Here is a 23,185-nt window from a genome sequence, read left to right on the forward strand (position 1 = left end):
GCCTTACTACAGATGCTCTACAACTATGCCCTTGGCACCTGAGAAATTCAGCATTCCCAGACCAAGCTTTTAGATTTTTTGAACTTTATTTTATCAAATATTTTGTGTTATTTTCTGAGTTAAAAGTAATACATGAGAAAAATTGGAAAATTTAGAAAAATATAAAAGAGCATACTATTCATTGGTAATTCCACTCTCTAGAGTTAATCATTGTTAAAAGTTTAACATTAAATTATAATCTTTATTTTCAACTTTTTCTGTTAGTTTAGCATAGCATATTAAATTTGGCAATCTGTTTTTTTGGCTTAATATTATATTAATATGTGTGGATTTCCTCATGTTTTTAAAACCTTTATAAACATCACTTTAAAAATTGCTGCATAATAACCCATTATATGTGTGTGTGTGTGTGTGTGTGTGTGTATGTGTGTGTGTAATATATATATATATATATATATATATATATATATTTACCATAATTGATTACAATTACTTTATTACTTTATGTTGGGACTTCAGGAAATGTCCAGTTTTTCATGAATAGGTCTAATTTTTGTTTTGCTTTGTTCTGTTTTTGGTGGCATAGTCTATGCATCATAAAGCATACTGATAGCCTAAATAAAAATTAGAACCACTGAATCTGCTCTTGTAAAACCTCATTGTACCCAGCTATTTAGAACCTCTGTCAACCAAAGGCAGATCCTTCCCCAACCACAAACAGAAAGCCCTCTACAGGGAACTCAGTTGAGGAATTTAAGACCTCATTGAAAAAACAGAGCTGAGAGATGGAGATTAAAGGCATTTTAAATACTGAGGACAACAAACTCAAGCCACTACAACTTCAAGATCATATCGATGGCATGCTACATATTGTAAATTTATGCTAGTGAGAACAATACAACCAATTTTGATTTACCAACCTTTGACTGCCTTGAAACATCTTGGGTTCTTCCTTGAAGTCTCATTAAAATGCCTGTAGAATCATTTTGAATTGTCACAGATGGGCTGCCCACTGAGAGGCATAGTTGTGCTCTGACTGGCCCTTCAACCCAAGAAGCTTTTGAGTTTTTCCACCTCCATTGACTCTCAAAGGCTTTGTACATCCTACCCAAAACCCTAAGTGGCAGCTTCAAGTCACAGTTCCTCAGACTCTGGCTTACACAACTCAGTATGTGCTTTCCTACAGATATATAAGTGTGGATCCTGCGTGGGTTTACTCTCCTTTATTTCTTTCAAGATATTACTATAAAAATTTCAACTCCTGTCATAACTTTTGTCTTACTTCCTATTTCTATTTCCAACTCTCAGATTCTCCTTTTCCTAATTACCTCCAACAGGAGTGACTCCCAGATAAAGAAACAACATTTTGAAATTGCCAAAAAGAGATGCAGAAGTGAGACCATATATATGAAAAATTTAAGAACAAGAAACTCAAAGATGAGGTTTTAGGAAGAGTATATTCTATATTTGACAGCACGAAGCTTTTAAGAGAAGATAAAACCAATAAGTAAATAAGCTCATATCAAAGCTTAGCTATTTTTATTGAGATGTATTTTAAAAACTATAAAATTCACTCTTTTAAAGTGTACAATTCAGCAGTGTTTAGTATAGTCATAGAGGTGTGCCACCATCGCCACTAATTCCAGAATATTTTTCTCACTCCCCACCAAAATCCTGTACGCATTAGCAATCATTTCCAGTTCCTCCCTTTCTCTAACCACTGACCACCACTAATCTACTTTCTATCTCTATGGATTTGCCTATCCATTTGTATGGACATTTCATATAAATGAATCATATAATATGTGGCTTTCTGTGTCTGTTTTCTTTCAAGGTTCATCCATGTTGTAGCATGTATCAGTACTTCATTCTTGTTTTATGACAATATTTCATTGTTTGAAATAACACATTTTTTTTTATCCATTTATCAGTTGGTAGACATTTGGGTTGTTTCTACATTTTATCTGTGACTAATGCTGCCATAAACTTTAGTGTACACGATTTTGTATGGATGTATGTTTTCTATTCTGTTAGTTATATTCAGGAGTGAAACTGCTGGGTAATATGGTAGCTCTATGTTTAACTTCACCAGGGAATGCCAAATTGTTTTCCAACATAACTGCATCATTTTACATTCCCACCAGCAATGTACGAGAGTTCTAATTTTTCTGATCCTCATGAACACTTATTGTCCATCTTTTGTTTTTATCATATAGCCATCCTAGTGGTGTGAAATGGTATATCATTGTAGTCGTTTTAATTTTAAAAGTAATGGTCTAAAGACATCCCAGGACGAGCACAGGATGTATTCGATTTGATTATCTGCACTGGAGGTCTCTGATATGTGCCCCTCAGAAGCCATATTTGACCAGTGGGCAGGTTTGTTTTGGCCATTAGGTGGAGTGTGAATTCTCCAGTTCTTCACATGCGTTAGAGCTTCCGCACCCCGCCACTTATCTAACAGCGGGCTGGATTCACCCCTTCATGCTACCTGCCTGGCTCCTGTGGGCATGAGTTTGGGACCCTATATTTTTAATTTCTGTATCTAGACATCTTTATTCTATTATTGTCATAACACTAAAACTGGATATACTTTAGAAACATTTGGAAACAGTGAGTTATGGAGATGAAGTTTTCTGAAATACAAAATGTTAAGTTAACCAATGTTCTTCATTCATGGGGTATCCTATTGAATCAGGGCCTTAAAATTCCTTCTCCAATTGTGGTTATGTTGGCAAATCATTTTGGGGATCCTGAAAAGCCCAGTGACCAAAGACCAACAGGAATACACTTGCGGAAACAGTCCACCTTCCATTTCAGAAATCTTGATGTTTTCTGATTCCATGGAATGGTGAGAAAAAAATGCAAAGCTGAATCTCATTTATAAAACCAAATCACTGAAGCATTAGAGGTTCTTTATGAATTTGGATATTTTGTTTTTGTACCTGTAAAACAGGACTCTAGGATATCAAATAGATAGTGAAGACTAATAATTACTGAAAAATGCTTTGAAGGAGATCAATATACTTTGTAAGAGATAACAAATAGCCCGTTTTCAGAGTTAATCAGTGTCCATGAGAAACCAGACACTTTTTATTTAGAGACAATTTTAACCTGTATTTCGGAATAAGAGGCTATCTGTCTCAAAGTGCGAAAGACAGCTGGGGTGGGAGAGAAGGAAGGAATTAAATTATTCGCAAAGAAAATAATCTTTTCAAAATACGTTATATAAACCACTTAGCACTTGAAATATCTAGCCATACTAGTTTCTTCTTGATTTCAGCGAGCCTTTATTTGAAATTCAGTATGTGGATAAATCGAAAGTAAAATGTCTGCAAATTCAGATGCTTTGTCCATTCAGTGTTTATGAATTTTCACCATTTTGATGTTTCAATGTTTTTTTATTGTTTTTGCTTTTTGTCTGAATGTTTAGAATCTTGTAATCACATTTCTTATAAGTAGATTTCAGGCAATTAGAAACCTCTGTTTCCCAAATTCAATAAAAATAGGTTTGCCGCATCAGACACACTACAAAAATTGTTCAGGGTGTAGCAAAATTTACTTTTAAGAATTAATAGTACCTCCCAAAGGATATATTTTCCTGTCAAACCTAATCCTCATGATCAACAACTATAGCTCCAAGTAATTCTTTATGATTTCTTTTATTCATGTTTTTCAAAGCTTATTCTTACATATCCTCCAGGGTAACTTTTATTACAGGAATTGCTAGCTTTTCAGCTAAAAAATAAAAAGAGAAATATGCTTTATATTTAGATAACAAAGTAAATGAGTCAATGTTTTTTTCTTTGTCTAGTGGTATTTTAAAATACGTGTGCAATATTTGTAATTCAGATTTTCCCCTCAATTGCAGCCTAAAGCATTGACAACAAATTGTTTCATCTTTTTCCATAACTGGTGATAAATTACACAATTTTAGTCAATGCTGTTCTGATGGACTTTAAAACATAATTTAGCCTATAGCTATATATACAACTGGTATAACTGCTCCAAATGAACCAGAGGCAATATAATTTTTATTGAGTTCACTGAGAAACAGAACCACATCCGGTATTCAACTTTTCTATGTGATACAAAATAATGACCATGCACTGGGACTAGTAATTCGAAATTCTTGCTACTTGTTTTGTTGAAACAGGTGAAATCAGAGAGGCTCAAACATTTAAGTCAGCCGCATCACAACCCCCTAGGTGATTCCACAGGATATGCTTGCTTCTTCCACCAAGTCTAACTGACTTCAGAGGGAGACCTAATCAAAAAGCAGGACAGCCCTTCCTGTTCCCTTATCTGCCATACACTCATGCAGGGCACACACTGGCTTCTCAGATGGTCATGTCAGAAGGACTGACTGGTGGATCCCTCAGTCTTGTAGCCTGCAGGCAATTTCCTCTGGCATAGACTGGTGGTTGGGATTCCTTCATTCTCTTTCACACTTGCCATCCCTTCCCCTGAAGACTTGAAATACCTCCCATTAAAACATTTTTAAAGTGCATGTCTAATTAAGAATATTACAGAAAGATGGGCAAATAAAAGCCACTGGTAGTATTAACACAACTACCGCCTAATGCAACTACATCCACTCCTATGTTTCAGGGAGTACAGCACAGTGAGGCAACATAGGATAACAGTTGGGAGACTACCCATGTTCAAACACTGGTAAATGCACTTAACAGCTGTGTGACTTTGGGCAGGTTACTTCACCTCTCTGTAGCACAAATTCCTAATTGACAAAATAGAAGTCATGAAGTTGTGAGGAGTCAATGAGTTAATACACATAAAGATTTTAGAATACTGCCTGGTAGTATGAGCTGTATTAAGCATTTGTTGTTATCCTTAAGCAGTTTTTTCCATCTTTTTTCTCTACTATGTGACTCTTTAAAAACATAGTTGAGCAAATACGCATGTAATGTTCTATTATGCTTGTTTCACTTAAGATCATAACAACTGCTTCCCATGCTGTTTTATAGTTCCCATAATTAAAACTGTAATGACTGCATACTATTCTATCTAGTAGAAGAGTTAACATTCAAATTGATTTCCCTTTCTCGCTGTTATAATAATGCCAAAATGAATAGCTTTATCCTTTATTTGAAATATTAATAAGGTAAAAAAATGACCAGAAGAGTCATTTTACATTTCAGAAGTGTCCTTCTGAATGAGATGTACAAATTTCTGCCATCAGTTGCAAGATCATATCGATGTTACTATATACATAACAGAATATCACACTATGACCAAAATAATGTGCATTTTTATATTTGCCATATCAAAATACTTCCATAAGATTGGTTTGATAGGTATATTTATTTTTTTATGGATGATATTATTTTGCCCAAATTATCTATTGCAGAGATATCTAATAATTTCTTATTAATTATATTGTGTCGCAGGAAACCAAACATATAACTTTTTGCTGTATTTGCTGGGAATAACTTCTATGTACTCATTTTTCTTTTTAAAATTTTTATTTATATGGAAATATATGTTCTAGACAGTGGGTCTATTTTTGTCATTTATTTATAATACTTCTAAATTTTTTAGAGTCTTGGCAAATGATTTTGTTTTATAAGATTCAATACTGATTATGTAAAAATCCATATATAAAACTTATTCTATTGTGAAGTATAAAAATAAATTTAAAAAGTATTCACCAGTTAGTATTCTACAATAATTTACTGAAGACTCTTTCTTCTGCCATTATTTGGGTGAGACCTCTTCTTACCATATATTTAATTATCATGTACAATAGGGTGGACTTTGTGCTCATAATTTCTCTATTAGTGATCTATCTTCTCGTAAACAAGCCAGTGCTTTAATTCTTTTGCTTTCAAATACATTTTAATATCCTGTAGAACTAGAGGCAAACAATTCCTTTCGAGGAGGGACTTTTAAGGATTCACTTTTTTTTTTTTTTTAAGTATGTGTGTGTGCATTTTGTTGTTTATTTAGGTATAACTCATATACAGTAAAATTGACTCTTTCTAAGTTTACAGTACTATAACTTTGGATAACATTACATAGTCAAATAATCAGCATCATTTCAAAAAGTTCTTTTGTGCTCCTTTGTAGACAATTTCCTCCCCACAGCCCTAGCCCCAAGCAGCCACTGGTTTAGAATCTTACCCTAAAGTGTTGCCTTTTCCAGAATGTCATATAAATGAAATCAAATATTATGTAAGCCTTCTAGGCTGGGTTTTTAACCTTAGTGTAATGATACTGAGATTCATCTGTTTCATCATATGAATCAGTACTTTACCCTTTTTTACTGATGAGTAGTATTTACATTATATAGATGTACCACAATTTGTTTATCCATTTACCAGCTGATGGACATTTGGATTGTTTACAGCTTTTGGCAATTAGGAGTTATGTTGTTACAAACATTTGCACCTTGGGTTTTATGTAGACAGCTGTTTTTTCACCAGTTGAATTTTCGAAAAATATTGTCCAGTTCTAATAGGAATCTTATCAGGAATTTGATTGAGATTAAATTCTCTCTTACTCTTGATTGTTAGTGGGCACATTATAATTCTGTTGCTAATGTAAACAAGCCATTTTTTAAAAGATACTTTCAGTTAGCTATTGCCAAAATACAGAAATATCATTGAATTTTACATGTTTATCTTGTAGTCAGCTACTTGTCTGAATTACTTACCATGTCAGATGCTGATTTGCTTACACATTTGAGTTGTCAATGTATATAGCCATGACACCTTTCTCTTTTCTATTGTATAAAACTGCTACTTCTGTTTCACATCTCTGATTTAATATTACTTTGGAAGTATTGTTCAAGGCAATAATGGTAACCGAAATCATTTTTGTTCTGTTTCTTATTTTAATTAAAATAATGCTGGTAGTTCATAATTAAATATAATATTAGCTGTTTATAATTTTAAGTATCTATATTACTATTTTTCAATGGTTTTAGAAAGGATGGTGTTAAATTTTATCAAATTTACTTGTTGCATCTATTGATGATCATGTGGGTTTTCATATTTAACAAGTTCATGTAGTATTATATACAGGTATTTCATTATATTGAACTATCCTTGCATTCTAGAATAAAACCTACTTGGTCATGTTATACTACTATTTGACTATGTGTTGAATTCTTTCAGCTAGTATTTAATTTAACAATTTAACATTTATATTCATAAGAAGAACTGACTTAAATTTTTTATGATACATATTTGGGTTATCCAGTTATATTTGTTTCACAGCTGGTACTGGACAGTTTTTTTCATGTTATATGTTCCAGAAAAGTCTATGATAATATAGCAATCACCTATTTTTTTGAATAAATGAAAGAATTAATCAGGGATTTCCTTCAGAAGCTTTTTCAGGATTGCTTTGGGGGAGAGATATTGATAACACCCTAAGCAGCCACTTTTGCAACAACTGAGGCCATGACGATGGGAAACTTCTTATGTAAATATAACATCAGAACAACTGATCACTAAAAGCATAAGTTAGTCAATATAGTCTTGGGAGAAATGAAGGGAAAGAACTGTACAGAATGGATTAAACTGTTACTAGTTCACAGGTTCCCTCTAAAGAGACTTAAAATGATCAGTTTGGTTCAACATTCCACAACAGTTCATTAAAATGTCAGGCAATAATGCTAGAAAGTTGATTAGTTGTATATTTGGCTGTTTAGATGAAAAAGATTAGTTAGCTTAATTGTCAAGACTTCCTACAATGAAACACTTTTCCCCTCCAGATTTTTTTCTATTGTTAAGACATTGCTTTATATGGAATTACACACAACTATTTTTAATTATGTGTTCTTATTTTTAAAATTTTAGTTTCATAAAATTTTTAAAGGGCAGTTGTTTTATTTACTCATGAAAATTAAAATCAGGACCAGTTCTTTTTTTTAAATCTTCTAAGACAAAAACATGGTGAGTTTGTGCCATTTCTAATTCTAGTTTTAAATACCAAAAGTAAAAATGCACATGTGTTGTTTGATCACTCTATTTCACTTCCAGGAATTTTTCTTAAAAGGATAATCATATAAGTGGGCCAAAGCGAATGTATAGAGATGGCTTCTGTAGCCCTGTGGCACTTTGTTTAAAACCAGAAACAACTAAAATGTCCATTAAGGATTTTATTAAATTGTGTTAAAATTTATACAATCGAATATGATATACCCATTTAAATATAATGAAGTTGTTCTTTGACATGAGAAGATATTTATGGCATGTTGCATATTTTTCCATGAAAAAAAATGATTACAAAAATGAGATTACAAATAATCTTGCTTAGATCATTTTATATAAATGTGTGTGGGGGTGTGTGGGGGTGAGCCCACACACAAGCACATACATAGGGAAAGAGAGAAAAACAAAAGGACAGAGAGATATAGAGAGGTTTGGAAGGACTCTCACCAAATATTAACATAGGGTTATATATTAATTGGAAGGTGATACTTTTGGTGATTTTTACTTTTCTTAGTTTACTTTGCTTACTTATTAAAGTTATTTTTTATTTGAAGGAAATAAAACAGGCAGAAGAGGTGCCAACAAAGGAGACCCAGAAGAAATGTTTGGAAAAAATATTTTAGCAACCTGGAGGAAATGTTAATATGATAATTAATTCAGGAGACAAAATTAAGGAGGATTGGCTGAGGGTCATGGCTGAGTAGATGACTGCTATTTTATTGGTAGTTGTAATGCTCATTACCTCTAGTTTTGTCAACTAATAAAACTGTATTCCTCTTTCGACCTCTAATTCAAATCCTACCTCTTCTTTGAAGAGTTTGTTAGTTGACTGATCATGCAACTCATCTGTATGAACTCTCTTCTCTGAAATTAAGGCAAAAATAATTAGTTTCATTCCAAATCCAGTAATGTGAACCTCCTTAAATTGCCTCCACAAGAGTGTTTTCATCTTTCACTTAAAGAGTCCATCATTAAATAGCTACCACTTCTGGAGGGCTCTCTTTTTGTCAGGCAGATTTGCAGTGTTTTACAGACTTTTGATTCTTACTATGAGCCTCTGAGGTCAATTTTATTATCCCACTTTCATAGATTAGGAAACTAAGGCTCAGATGGTCTTGTTGGAGGTCGTAGTACCAGGACTGGAATTCAAACTCATCAACATTCCAAATATCATGTTCTTAACAGCTGCAAAACATTGTATTTGCATGTATCTTCTGTTTTCCCTAGTTTTTGAAACTTCTTGAAGATACATCTTTATATTCTTAGTCCCTAACCAAGGAACATTCAAATGTTTTTTACTTATGCTATAGTTCTTTTTGAAAGGAAAATAATTTTTCTAAAAAATTATTTATAAATAATCTCTCAAAAGTTGTATAACACTGCAAGATATGGAAATGCATGAGAAAAAATAATTAGCTCAATGATTAATTAGTGTCATATTTAAATTGTTGTTGAAGTTAATTTTTCATTTCATTTAAGTCAATAATGCCTGTTCATTGGTATATTTAAGTAACTTGAGCTTTTCATAATGAACTTTATTCATTTTCTTTTTCGTGATGAGGACTCAGGCTTAGCCAATTTACCATACATCTACTATCAGATCATGCTTAAATCAACAGAGATTATCCTTTGTAGCATTAAGCATAAAAGAAAGATGCCTTAGAACTAGCTTGATAATTTTATTTTCTGCTGTGGCATTGGATTAAGTTTAATCATTAACTATAATATAAGATCTTATTTCAGCATATAGAATATTTATTGAAACTCAAAGGAAATATTGACCTTGGCTTTGCTTTAGCCAGTATTTATCCTCCCAGGTAAATAAATTTCAGTATTTACCTGAGCAGCAGTCAAGATCTATTTACTATAAGTCTGACATCTCATTTAATCTATATCACATGGTCACATATAATCTAGTGAATAACACAACAATTCAATACAAATGTTAAAGGGACTTCTATCTCAAACATCCTAACTATGGGTCAAAATGAATCTCAATCTCAATCTCTCAATCTTTCTCTGTCTCTCTGTCTCTCTCTTTCTCTCTGTCTCTCTGTCTCTGTCTCTGTCTCTCTCATACTTGCACACATGCACACACGGACACATACACACACACATATATCAAAAGTGTAGAGAAAGAACATTAGAATGTACATTTAAAGCATTTGTTTTTCTATTACACACACCCTTTTGTTCAGATTTCAGTTTGATTTCTAGCCAAAGAAACATGAGTGTTTTTCTGCAGAGCAGCAACAGGATACTCAGCTTCCTGACAGTAAGAAAACTTTACATTTAGAAAAATCACCACCTTGACAACATTCCTTGCCTTATTTGGGGGGGAGGAAGAATACTTGGACAGAGATCACTGGGAGCTGTGAGGGTGGAGCATGGCTGCCTTGATTTAGGGAGGGAGGTGTAGTATCTTGCTTTAAGTAGCATTCTTTCTGACATGAGAAAAAGATCCAGATTCTTATATTACCCATAGAAAACTATACTTCTAGTGAATTTTCTGCATTTCTTACACCAATGTTTGTCATATATCCTAGAACTAAATAAATGCTTAAGGGGAAAAAGCGACACCACTAAGAAGTTTAGCTGTGCCCTATTCTCATGTATGAGCATGCAGCAAAGCGAACAGACATGTTTGGATAAATGAAAATCAATACAGTCAAAAAGACTTCTTTCATTCAATTGATTCAAGCTCAGTGGGTAACAGCATAGCAGAATGTGAAATGGTGTTACGTGGCCCTGGCATAAATCCTATTTACAGGAAATAGAGTAACTAAAGTGGATAAAAGCATAAAGGGATTTAATGAATCATAATTAACTCTTTATCATGGACTTTTATAAATGCTTTTAATATGGTCTTATCACGATATCGTTTGAACTTTCAACGGGGCAAAATAACCCTTTACGTTGTGTATATTATTTTTCAAAATCTAAGAAGACAGAATAACAAAACATTACTCTTTTCTTTAGAGTTAAACACTGAATTTTAGAGCTGGAAGGATCTTATTTATAGACAAGGAAATACAAGTCAACAGAAGCATCATTATTGCTCAGGGTTGCACAGCAACTTGGTGGCTAAGAATTCACCAAAACTCAGGCAATTTAAAACTCAGTGTGCTTTTCCATGAGTCAATTTGGAGATGGTAGAATGACAAATGTGCAAAGAGTTGTCAATGCCTGGGGAGGTCATAAGTGGGAAACAAGGCCAAAAAGTGCCCAGCTGGCTGGTTCCTGGATCAGATTCTTCCACTATAGCTAAAATGTTTGAAATTCTGATATAGGAAAAAGAAAAGACCCATGTATTTTTTTTTGTCCTAGCAAATCCATTTCTGGGAATCTATTTTGCAGAAACAGTTTCACATGTGTACAGACATAGATTTAGATGAGGATGCTCATTCCGGCATTGTTTACAATAGCAAAATTTATGAACAATATATTTGACCATTCTCAGGGGTCACAGCAATGATCACAGCACACCCATATTATAGATTACTATCATACTGTTAACAAGCAAGTGAAGATGATTGATATGTACAGACATGGAAAGATGTCTAAGATGCATTTTTAGATGTAAACAACCAGATATATTCATAAAATAATATATAGAATGATGTAATTTATATAAAAGTAACATTTATATGTGTTTCTGATATGTATCTCTCTCTACTCTCATCTTCATACCATGTTATACTTCTGGATATGGGGCAAGAGAAGGTTTTGAGGGTAGAGCAGTTGAATGTGACATTATAAGACCGGGAGAATATACTTTAGTAGCTTTATTCTTTTTGTAAAATTAATACATCATTATTATTTACATAATGCCTATGAGTATGGTCTTTGGAGTCAGAAAAACAGAATTTTGAATCTCACCTTTGCATCTCATTAGTGGTATAACCCTAGGAACATCTCTTTACCCCCTGGACCCTCAGTTTACTCTTTTGTAATATGAGAGTGAAGATAATCATCCTCAAAGCTTTTATGTAAGAACTAAGTGAATTATTATATGTAAAGCACAGGCATAGTACTTGGCAAATAGTCCTCAATAAATAGCAACTTCTATAATTGTGACTGTGTTTATAAAAATTCAAATTAAGTAGAAAAGTGCCAAGAAGAAAGTAAAAACTAAATTCAACCACTAGCATTTACCTCTGTTATTATTTGATATCTTTCCAGAAAGCTCTACAAATATGTGTACTCTTAAAAAACAATATAAACTATTATATAACCTACTCTTTTGATTGGCAATTTTCTGTAGACTTTTCCTTATGTCTATATAATAAGTTGTTTCTATGTTATTTTAACAGCTGAACTGTATTCCACTGGACACCTGCATGGACCATATTTACCTGATCAGTTCCTTATTGGTAGATATTAGAGTTGGCTTTAATTTTCCCCTATCACAGACTTGACTATAATGAATGCCCTTATGCAAACATTTTCTCACACTTGAGCAAGTATCCGGAGAAGGGGAATTTTAATGAATGGAAACGCCTGGATAAGATGGTATTCCTGTTAGAGAAAACAATGTGAACTAGAGCTGAGGGGAAGAAAAGTTACCAAGGGATTAGTTTCAGTCCAGATCATAGAGTTTGGTATTTCTTTTACTGGTGATGGGGAGTCACTGAAGATTTTAGAACAAGGCACATAACATGATCAGAGCTAGGGTTTAGGATGATTAACCTAGAGGTATAGGAAGACTGGACACAAAGAAGGACAGAGAAAATAAATGAAAGCAACTTAGGAGGCTATTCCTACAGAGCAGGGGTGAGTTAATGAGAGCTTCAACAAGGGTGAAGGCAGAGTGACAGGTTCGGGGTCCTTGCAGATACCGAAGTGATAGGAAGGCTTTGCAACTTACTGTGTCTGGGGCTGGGGAGGGTGGTGAGGCAGGCTGGGATGAGCTCCTAAGTGTAGTCTCTGTATCTACATCAACACAGGGCTCAGGGGAAAGCGGGGAGGTCAGGTAGGCTGTTCCCCAGACTGCTAACAGTGGTGCTTCTGGTAGTGAAATTTCAGATTGTTTACATATTGCTTTTTATCTTTATCTGCAGTTGAAATTTTCTACAATGAACATGTATTATCTTTATTTGGAAAATAGCTAAAATGCTTTTTCTATAAACATTTCAACAATAGAGTTGTATATAAAGTAAAAAGTAAAAAGATCCACTCCTTCATTTTCAACCAGACATCATCATCAAGATAATAACTGTTAAGAGTTTGGTGTACATACTTCTAAACACTTTTCATATATGTGAAAATAGATATATGTTATTTTTATAAATATGGGATCATTCTAAATATCTACTATTTGCAACTTTGTTCTCTCCAGCCTTTTCTTTTCAATGGCTGCAATGTATTCTGTAACATGGGCTTGGGTGACAGGGAAAATGGCAGCATTCTCAACAATTGTAAGGCAGTGGGGAAAAGGGATAATATTGGAGGAAAGGTGAGCAGTTAGTGGTATTTATAGTGAGTATGAAGCCCAGATGGGCAGCTGGAACTAAAGGCATGAAGAAGTTTAAAAAAGAGTTTTAAGAGACAGATACACAGAGAGGGTAGTAGAAAGTGAAGAGGGAATTTCAGTTACTAAGGAAACCCATTAACCAAGAATCAAATAATGTGTATGGAGCCTCGTGATGATCTGTGACCCCAGGGATCAGTGCCTCTGAGTCAGAAGAGTTGGCCTAGAACTTTCTGCTGCTCCCAAACGCCATACAGCCCTCAAATTCCATGAACTTCCTGAAGTGAGCCGAACTGCAAAGTGTCCATAGAATTTACATTATTAACAGAGAGTCTCTTGACTCTCTAGGGAATAATCCTACAATTTACTTTTCAAACATAGCAAAGAAACACTACAGATTTTCTCTCTAGTCCAAGCTAGTATTTATAAAAAGCCCAATTAGTCTCAACCAATCTTTCCAATATTATCTCCAGCCACTTTGCCCCATAAACTTTGCTTCTAACTCCTCATAGAGTGGCCATCCCAGTTTGTCCAGGACTGGGATGTGGGGCTTCCCATATCTGTTTGCCTGGGACTAAGGGGTTTCCCAGGATATGAGATTTTTAGTGTTAAAAGCTGAAAGTCTTGGGCAAACTGGGACAAACTAATCACTGTGCCAAATACAACAGGCCTTTTTGTGCTTTCCATGCTCTCATATATGCTGTTTCTTTTTGCCTGGACTACCCTCTGAGTCCTTCCGTACCAGGTGAATACCTACTCATTCGCCAAGATTCACTCCAATCAGGTTACTTTTGCTCAGCTTTCCAAGGTGGACTTATTTGTTCCCTTTTTTTTTTTTGATCTTTGTTGGTTATTTCCATAGCTACATTTCACCAACATACCTTGATTTTCCTTTGGGGACTTCACCTTATGTGGTTTGGATAGAAGTGACTCTACCCCGGCTACGGTGCCGGTGCGTATAAGCCAATCCACGGATCCCATTCCCCAAGCACAGCGACTGCTCAGGCAAAGGCTAGGAGAGAGTGAGAATCCTAAAACATTTGGAGAACTTCTAGAAGCTTCCTCTTGCTGCGCTTAGAGGATATAGTGAGAAGCTGTAAAGTCTGACATTGCTGGTAATATTCTATAGCCCCAATCGTGGTACCAAGAGTCGATGAGAAGCCACCATGAAGCCTGAGGTGGTACCTTGTGTCAGTTTGCTAGGGCATCTGTATCAAAGTACCACAGACTGGGTGGCATAAGCACAGAAATTTACTTTACCACAATCTGGGGTCTGAGACCAAGATGTTGGCAGGGTTGGTTTCCTCTGAAGCTCCTCTCCTTCGCTTGCAGATAGCTGTCTTCTCCCCATGTCCTCACATGGTCTTCTCTCTATGTATATCTGTGTCCTAATCTCCTCTTATAAAGACATCACTGAGATTGCATTAGGACTCACTCGTACAACCTCATTTTAACTTCATCATCTCTTTAAATATCCAAATAGTCACATTTTAGTTACTGGGGGGGTTAGGACTTCGACATATGCATTTGGGGTGGGAGGTGACACAATTAAGCTCATAACATATCTATATCGGAAGGCAGAGTAGAAGATATGAAGAGAAATCAGGACATTTCTCATACTTTGGGTTGCTGGATCCAGTCTCATCTCAGATCAGAAAAATCTGTTTTAGTTACATAAGCTAATAAATTAGCTTTGCTGTTTGGGCCACCTAAGTTTGTTTTATTTTGTGTCATTTACATTGAAATACTCCTATTTGATATAGCCTCATCACATTTTTGTTGTTGTTAATAGTACTTTTCACATAATACTGAAATAACTTACTCAGATGTCAATGTACTACACTTGATTGTGTGTAGACTTCTTCAGGTGAGGAATATGTTATTCATCTCTCTGTATGTCCAGCCCCTTAAATAGACTCTGCACAGAGTAGGTACTCAGTGATGTTTGTCAAATGAATAAACACTGATTAGCATTTTGAGCAAGAAGGATGAAAGAGCGAAAATAAGAAGAGCTCCTTTTAACCTTCATTTTATTAACTTTTTTGATTAGTATTTTCTGGGCCATAACCTTAACATGGCTGCAATTAAATCATTGGGCTTTGTTCCCAGCATTTTAAAACCACCATTGGGCCCTGGAGACAAAGTACCTGGACAGTGGCAAACAGAAGCATGGGACTTTTACCATGGTAAAATGTGCAGGAACAGCAAACACGATTAACATGTTTGCAGAAACAGTAAACCTGTCTTCACTACATTTTGATTAATAAAAAAAGAAGTGAAACCTACAATTATCCTTTTTGAATTGTCAATATATGTGTAATTTTAAATGCTAAAGTTTAGAGCAATGACAAATAATATGCTTACAGAAATAGCCTAAAGGTATTCAGTAAAAACAGAAGTATACATGAAGATATATGTTAAAGTACATTTTTAAAAAAGCTCTTTTTTCATCAGAGCACAATCTCAAGAAAGCGCCTGTATTTTCAAGGGAAAATGTAGCTCCCTCAGGATTTTATTTTTTCATTCCAAAGCCAGATAAAAGAAGTTTTACTATTCTCTATCTCAACTTTCCAGCTCATATGGATTAAAGATTAATTTCCGAATGGCATTTCACCATCATTTATTGGGTTAAAATGTCATGAACTGTTCTTCAGTATATAAGTTCTCTGAGCAATTATCTTCATGTGCTTTTCCACTGAAGGTAAGTTTGGCTTCAATCCACAAAACTCTTTTACTACCTATTACGAGGAGCTATTACAATCATCCCAAACCATTAACTTTTTTTTTTTAAGTCAGTTCATCTGTTATGAGGCTGAACTAAATGTGTAATTTTTGACAATCACTCATTCTGAGTTCAGTTACTCCTTTATTCCTTATTTCTGGGAGCCAGAGAAGAAAAGGAGCTCAGAGGCCACTCTTATGCCCTAAATACCTTCTGATATCTTCATGTCTCATGAGATTGCCCTCTTGGGCTGCAGTATTCTTTTGGCTTTGGGAGGATGTAGCTAATAAACACATCCTCAAGGGAGTGCACTTGGGGGCCGGAGGGAGGCCTGGGAAGAAAGTGTACCTTTTCCAGAAGGGGAATACAGGGTGGGGCAGGCTTGGCCATCTGTTCCTGAGAAAGGACAGACAACCACTGGAAAGGATAGGAGGGGTATCATTGGATCAGTGCCACAGAGTCACATGGATGGACACATTAGCATGAAAATAACTCACGATGATTTCATATTATTTATTCTTTTAAGTTTCTTCTAGATTATTTCTTCAGAACTTTTCATCACTTTGCAAATATATACATGTTAAAGTGTTTTAAAGTCTCTACACAGAAGATACCTTTAAAAGTTTTATTACTCGCCAAGCCAATTTTGATGTATAATACATTTTTGTCAGCATTCTTAAAAAGTTTTTTCAACATTTTATCTTGTTCTGTAGTGAAATAATTCTGCTAAATCAATATCTGATACATGATATTTTAAATCAGAATTAATAAAACTAAACATTCTCTTTACAGTCTCTTATCTTCTCTTCATTAAAGGATCTTCCATCAAGATCTTCCTTTGCTTATCCAATCAACTCATACCCCCAAAATGACATATACACATAAAAAGTGGAAGCAATATAAATGTAATAGAAAACAATTACTAAGAATGTGAAAGACTGATATTCACCATATTTCTACAGCAACATGAAGTTAAACACTTCATGTATTTAACATGCACCATTAGCGCAACTCACAAATACATTCTAATGTGTTTAAAATGATCTTCAATTAGATAGGCTATTATTTTTGGTAATCTACTTTTTAAAAGCAGTATTCCCTAATGAGAAAATTGAGCTAATTACAGACATGTGTTAGTACCCATGTCCAGAATTTCTCATCATCTCTTATTCTAAAAATATCACATATAACTGAATATATTTATTTCTTTAATATTAGCGACAAAGGAAACAGTGGTGTCCATAAGCTTATTTAATTTGGTAGACATATTATTATAAAAACATCCCAGATCATAATTATATTGAGGGTTTTATTTTGACATTTTAATTGTATAAATCTGGGTCAATAAATATATATTATGTGAAAACAATGTTATTTCATTCTTAACAACCCTTCCTTGTACTGTTCTGTGCTTCTATAAAAGTTTTTATTAAAAATTATGATCTTTAAAGTTTTCTACTTATTTTTATGAGTATACACACGTACTCAAAATGACTCGTGATTTTCTCGCTCTTTGAAACTCCCAAGGCTGGGTCCAAATGAAAGACAGGTTTGGGTAGAAAAATGTCCATCGAGTTCTTAGTGAATTATTTTATGAAGTAGAAGTTTACTATTCCGTTAAACTTTACTCTCATCCTGAACACCTATTAATAACTTCCCTGACATTTCATGTGCTTTTCTGACCTCTCTGCCTCCACACCTCAGTGATCTGGACAGTTTATGTATGCATGGGTATATTGTGTCAGATACCTATTACATGTGAAAAATAAAATATGTGAAAGTGTTCTCCACTTACTTTTGTAACAAGACCTTCTCAATGTAAATTCTTGGACAGGAAAATTATGTATGCTGTTCATTTGGAAGATTATGTTAATAACCAGATATAGAGCGGGTTGAATAAGCAAAGAACTCGAAAACTGGAGACGAAACAGAAACGGGAGTGAGGAGACCACTAAAATAATAAAGGATGAGAGAATTATAGTGTAACAATAATAATAAAGACAAATTTGCCATGTCCTAGGGCCTCTAACACTTGACATAATAAATTAATTAATTTAACATTTTCAACCACCCTATGAGGTAATTCTCATTTTATAGATGAGGAAACTGAGGCAAAGGAAGGTTAAGTAACTTGCCCACAGGCACACCAATGGTAAATGGCAGAGTCAAATTCAAACCCAGACAGTTGGGTACCAGAGTCTGCACTAAATAAATGTCCTGTTTTCACAAACACATGGTTTATTTTTCTATGCTGAGGTCTTTGTACTAACCGACATGTAAATGTATCACCCTGAATGTCAGGAAAGACCACAATCTTCACAGGATGGGGAGAGTGGGGTTCAGATTTCTTATAAGATCACTTTTCCACATTTAGTTGGTTATAAGTTTTGCTCCTAGTATCCATACAAATGAAAAGATCAATTTATCTGATTTTCTCTAAAATGAAGTCCATTATTCTATCTTACCATTCTCTCAGCATAGACAAAAGGTACAGAAATACTTTTGTTCTTTATGTGAAAAACAATTTATGCAAGTCCCACAATAGTCATCCAAGTTAAACAGATACAAACAATAAGGCAACATCATTCAGGTCCTGCCACCAATAAATTCAACAAGCTCTCGTGAAGGGAGGATGAGGGACCAGCAGCGGGATGTGACTAGTCATCCTAAACTGAGCCTGAAATCAACTGATCAGAGTGAAAAAATCCATTAAGTTATTTCATTAGGTCGAACTTATACCTGAGTGGTCATTTCATACACAGACATAGCTCTGCTAGCTGAGCTGCTCAGCTGATTAGATGACTCCGCCATGCTGGTAAACCTGGGCATACAGACAGCCAGAAACACTCATTAATAATGGCACCTCTGCCTTCATTAAGGCCAATTGCAGCCTCTGGCATCTAGCCTATCCCCACCCACCTCAGTACTCAGGAGCCCTGGATGTCTCATGCCCAGTCCCGCAACAGGGGTTGGCCAAACCTGTTTTTTGCCAAATCTGGCCTCCTGGACTCTCAACTTTGCCTCCTTTTCTTTGCTTGAGGCATCTGTGGTGTGATAGTAAAACAGACTCTGGATGTGAAATAGGAACTTTGGTCATTATCGTTATCATTACTCTTATGTCACTTTGACAAACCACATGATCTTGCTGAACTTAGTTTTGACACCTAAGAAATGGGTATCTCCAAATCACAGGGCATTCGTAAAGTGTCTTTGTTTTCCCTCTTAAAATAACTTGAGTTGTTTTTACTTATTTTGTAACTCCTGCTTGACTTGTATACTTTTCTAAGGTGTGGCTACAACAATGCCTTGAAGTGTTTTATAAACTGTAAAGGGCAAAGCCATGCACTATTGTTATTGTTTTGTCTGTTTCCTGTTTAGCCGAAGCCCTCCAGGGAGAAGGATCTTCTGGTGGCTTAGCCCTGGTCTGACAATTACTACAGGAAAATACTTTATCCGTTGCTCAGCATCCAACTACAGTGTGAGTCCTTAGATCAACACCCTGGCTCTACGTGAAAAATGCATCCCAGCCTGCTAAGTGCACACTCCCAGAAATCACAGACCAAATATATACTAGAAACTACTAATTCCTCTCCAGCTAAATAAAAAAGAAAAAAATCCAAGGAATAACTCAGATTCACTTTCTTTCCCTTTTTTCCTTTAAAATAAGTGGCAAGCACCTGGTTTTCACCTGCTGGGCCCCCATTCTTAATAGAATGTCTTGCTCCACAGTCTCAAAATGGAGGAAGAGTTTAAAATATACGTACGCACCAGTCAGAAATTTTCTGAACGTTGTAATCTACTTTAAGAGAATGTTTTACATAGTACTTGACTTCATAGTCTAAAGTGTGATACTCAAGTCTAAAGTGTGATACTTAACTCTGCCTCCAACTTGCTGTCTGACCTTGGACAAGCCTTGTCCTCTATGGGCCCAGTTTTCTCATGTGTAAAATAAAAACATTGGCCTTTGAGGCTCTTACCACTTTCGTGTCTGATTCTTTATCAAAGACTTTGAACATAGAAAGATCAAGACTTCCTACACCCAAAGTGGGTCCAGACTTATAAGTGTGTATGTATAATAAGCTAAAAGCTGTCTTTTGGGCCCATAAAAATTATATTCTTGTGCAGTACAGGGAATATCATGATCATTTTCTCTAACTATGTGGGCCCTGACCTTTTCTTCAACCCAGGATGGAAATAAACAATGCTGGTTAGAGGCCCAGATTTAGTCTTGCAACTAACCATCCCTCTCTTTCCTGACTCCTGCTACCTAAGACCTGGTGATCCAGCTGGACTAAGCTACCATTTTGAATCAGTTTCCCTAGGGTTTGGATTCAGGACTGGTATTGTGAGGGTTGAACATGTTGCTTCTTAGGACTCACCTTTGTTGTAGATTTTGGCCTCTATACCCAATTCTGGTGAATGGTGGATTGTTACCAGCCCTCACTCCTACCCCAGGTTACAACTTGGCTAGGAACAATCCCTTAAGTTAGTGATTCTCAACCTTGGCTACGTATTAGAAGCACATGGGTAGCTTTGAAAAATCCTGATGCCCAAGCTATACTCCAAACCTGTTACATCAGAATCCTTGAAGATGGGGCCCAAGCATTATTATTTTTTCAGGTTTCCCACATGGTTCCAATGCATAGCTAATGTTGAGAATCACTGCCTTCTATGAACATTCTGGGCACAAAGCAAGATGAAAACAAATTTTGAACGTCTAGGCAACAGAGAGTTACAGGCCCAGGGCAAAAAGGCCTGAAATTATTAAGACCTGACAACACTGTGGCCTGACTGAGCTCAGGCTCAGGGCAACAGGGTAGAAGTGGCCCGGTTCTGAAGGAGGATTTCTGAAACGATGTGCTGTATAGAGCGGGGCACTCCAGAATAGAGGCACGAGCTCTATCAGCACTCAGTAGGCTAGAACCAGAGGCAAGAAAGGATTGAAGTATGATCAGAGGCCTAAAGTTCAGAGCAGGTGACAAACTAAGTCCACAGGGGGTGGCCTGAGGAGCAAGGATCAGGAACTCAATCAAGAAATCTGGATTAGAAATGTAGGCCTGGAGCCTCTGTGTGAGTAAAACAATGAATATTTATGGGATGACTTAAGTTTGCAATTTGCTTTCATATCCTTTTATGTCATTTGATTATTATAGTGAACGTTTAAGATAGGCAGGATAGGCATAATTACAATGCCCACTTTGTAGGTAAGAAAAAATGAGGTTCTAAAAGGTCTAATGGCTTCTTTGAGGTCACACAGCTAATAATCAGCAGCAATAAGAATAACCTTTACAACAAAATAAAAGACCTTTGCTTCAGTAAGGAAGGCTTCTTGCTTAGGGCAGAAGCCAACTGCCAATGGTGATGGTGCTGACACTGATTATTTAGGCAGAACTGTACAGTGTACAGAGAGCATCACTATATGGCTTATCTCACTGGAAACTCACAACAACCCTGTGATATAAGGCATGATATTGTGCATATGAGAAAACGGAGGCTCAGAGGTAAGATGTTACTTGCCCAGGATCATACAGCTGCTTGAAAAGCAGAGCCCTGACTCCAGTTCCAGCTGAGTGCTCCTTTCTTGGCCCCATGCTGTCTCCACTTAAGGTTGTCCTGGGGTCTGCAAGTAGTGTTGGTTGGAAGTACCTAATTGGAACGAGCAGCACACAATTAAGAGAAAGCAGCTACTTACTGGTAGATCCTACACCGATGGGACTCAGTTATAATTTTTGTTCCCAATTTGATTCAGAAGCCAGCTCCATGTGGCAAGGTTGACAATGCTAGAGAACGGTTTGGTTTTCTAAGAACCTTGAGCCAAATTCTAGTAAATTAATTTCAGTCATCTAATATTTTACTCCCTTTCTTTTTGCATTTTTACTCTTTCTTGCATTGGCAATGGAGCAAATCTGTTGTTAAGAGATGTTTCAAGATTTATTGTTTTGGCTTTACTGCCATGCCTGAATGAAGTTGGTAAGGCATTTAGATGAAATAATCGCACACAACACAGACCACTTGGCCAACGTGATTAATTTTCTTGAGCACGTCTTTGTGTAATCATCTTCACAGTAAGACTGGGAAATCTAAGATTCCCCTTTCTGGAAAGGGCAAGAAGTAAATTTATTTGGGGGTCAGAATCCAACTCTCTTTTCAGTTTCTACCTGATCCTCAAGCCTTCTCTGATCTCCAGCTCTTGACAGGCTCTGGTCAAACCCTTTTCTTAGCTCTCACAGCATTTTGCTTATGTCTGCCTTATATCGTGCATCTCTGTGTGCATCTTATTTTCCCTTCTAGATTATAAAATCCCAAAGGGCAGACAGTCTTTTTGATCTTTGCATCTTCCATGGTACCAGATTACTCAGTCAATAAACATGTGTTGACTAAGTGCTTGAACAGTTGTGAATGAATTCAGATGTCAACTAAAAATTTTTGGATTTGAATTTTAAAGGAAATATTGATTTAATCTTTCTAGTTGAATACACAGTTCCTCGATTTCCATGGATTATCTGTTCCACATGTCTTTTTTTTTTAATGGAAGAAAACCGCATAAAAAGAGTCCACCAGTACAAAAAAAAAAATACTAAAGAAATAGGCCAATATAAGTCATAAAAATTTTTATTTCACATATTTTCACCAAAAAAAAGCTAATGAAAATTCAGAAAAACCAAAACAAATTTTATTCGCTGTCAGTGTCTGTATTGTAACCTCAAGCAATCAAACTCTTTTTAATTAGGACAAAGTCACTATCTTCATCACTTAAAATATTTGGAAGTACGACTTCAATTTGATTATTTATGTTTATGTTTTTGGATGATCTTTTTCCAATCCCATCTTTTGCTAAGTTTTCATAAATTCTTTGATATTCACTGCAACAGTTAAAAATAAAAATATTTTTTCAAAATTTTCAGGCTCATTGGGTGTTTGAATCAATATCTAGAATTGCAGTTTCCAGTTTTGTGGCCATTGAAGAGCTTTGTAAATATTTTCTGCAGTGAATGAAACCGGTCCAAGGTCACTGCCATCTGTATTCATCAGCGG

The sequence above is a fragment of the Pteropus medius genome, unplaced genomic scaffold (assembly GCF_902729225.1).
Source record: "Pteropus medius unplaced genomic scaffold, Ma_sr-lr_union100, whole genome shotgun sequence".
Taxonomy (NCBI): domain Eukaryota; kingdom Metazoa; phylum Chordata; class Mammalia; order Chiroptera; family Pteropodidae; genus Pteropus; species Pteropus medius.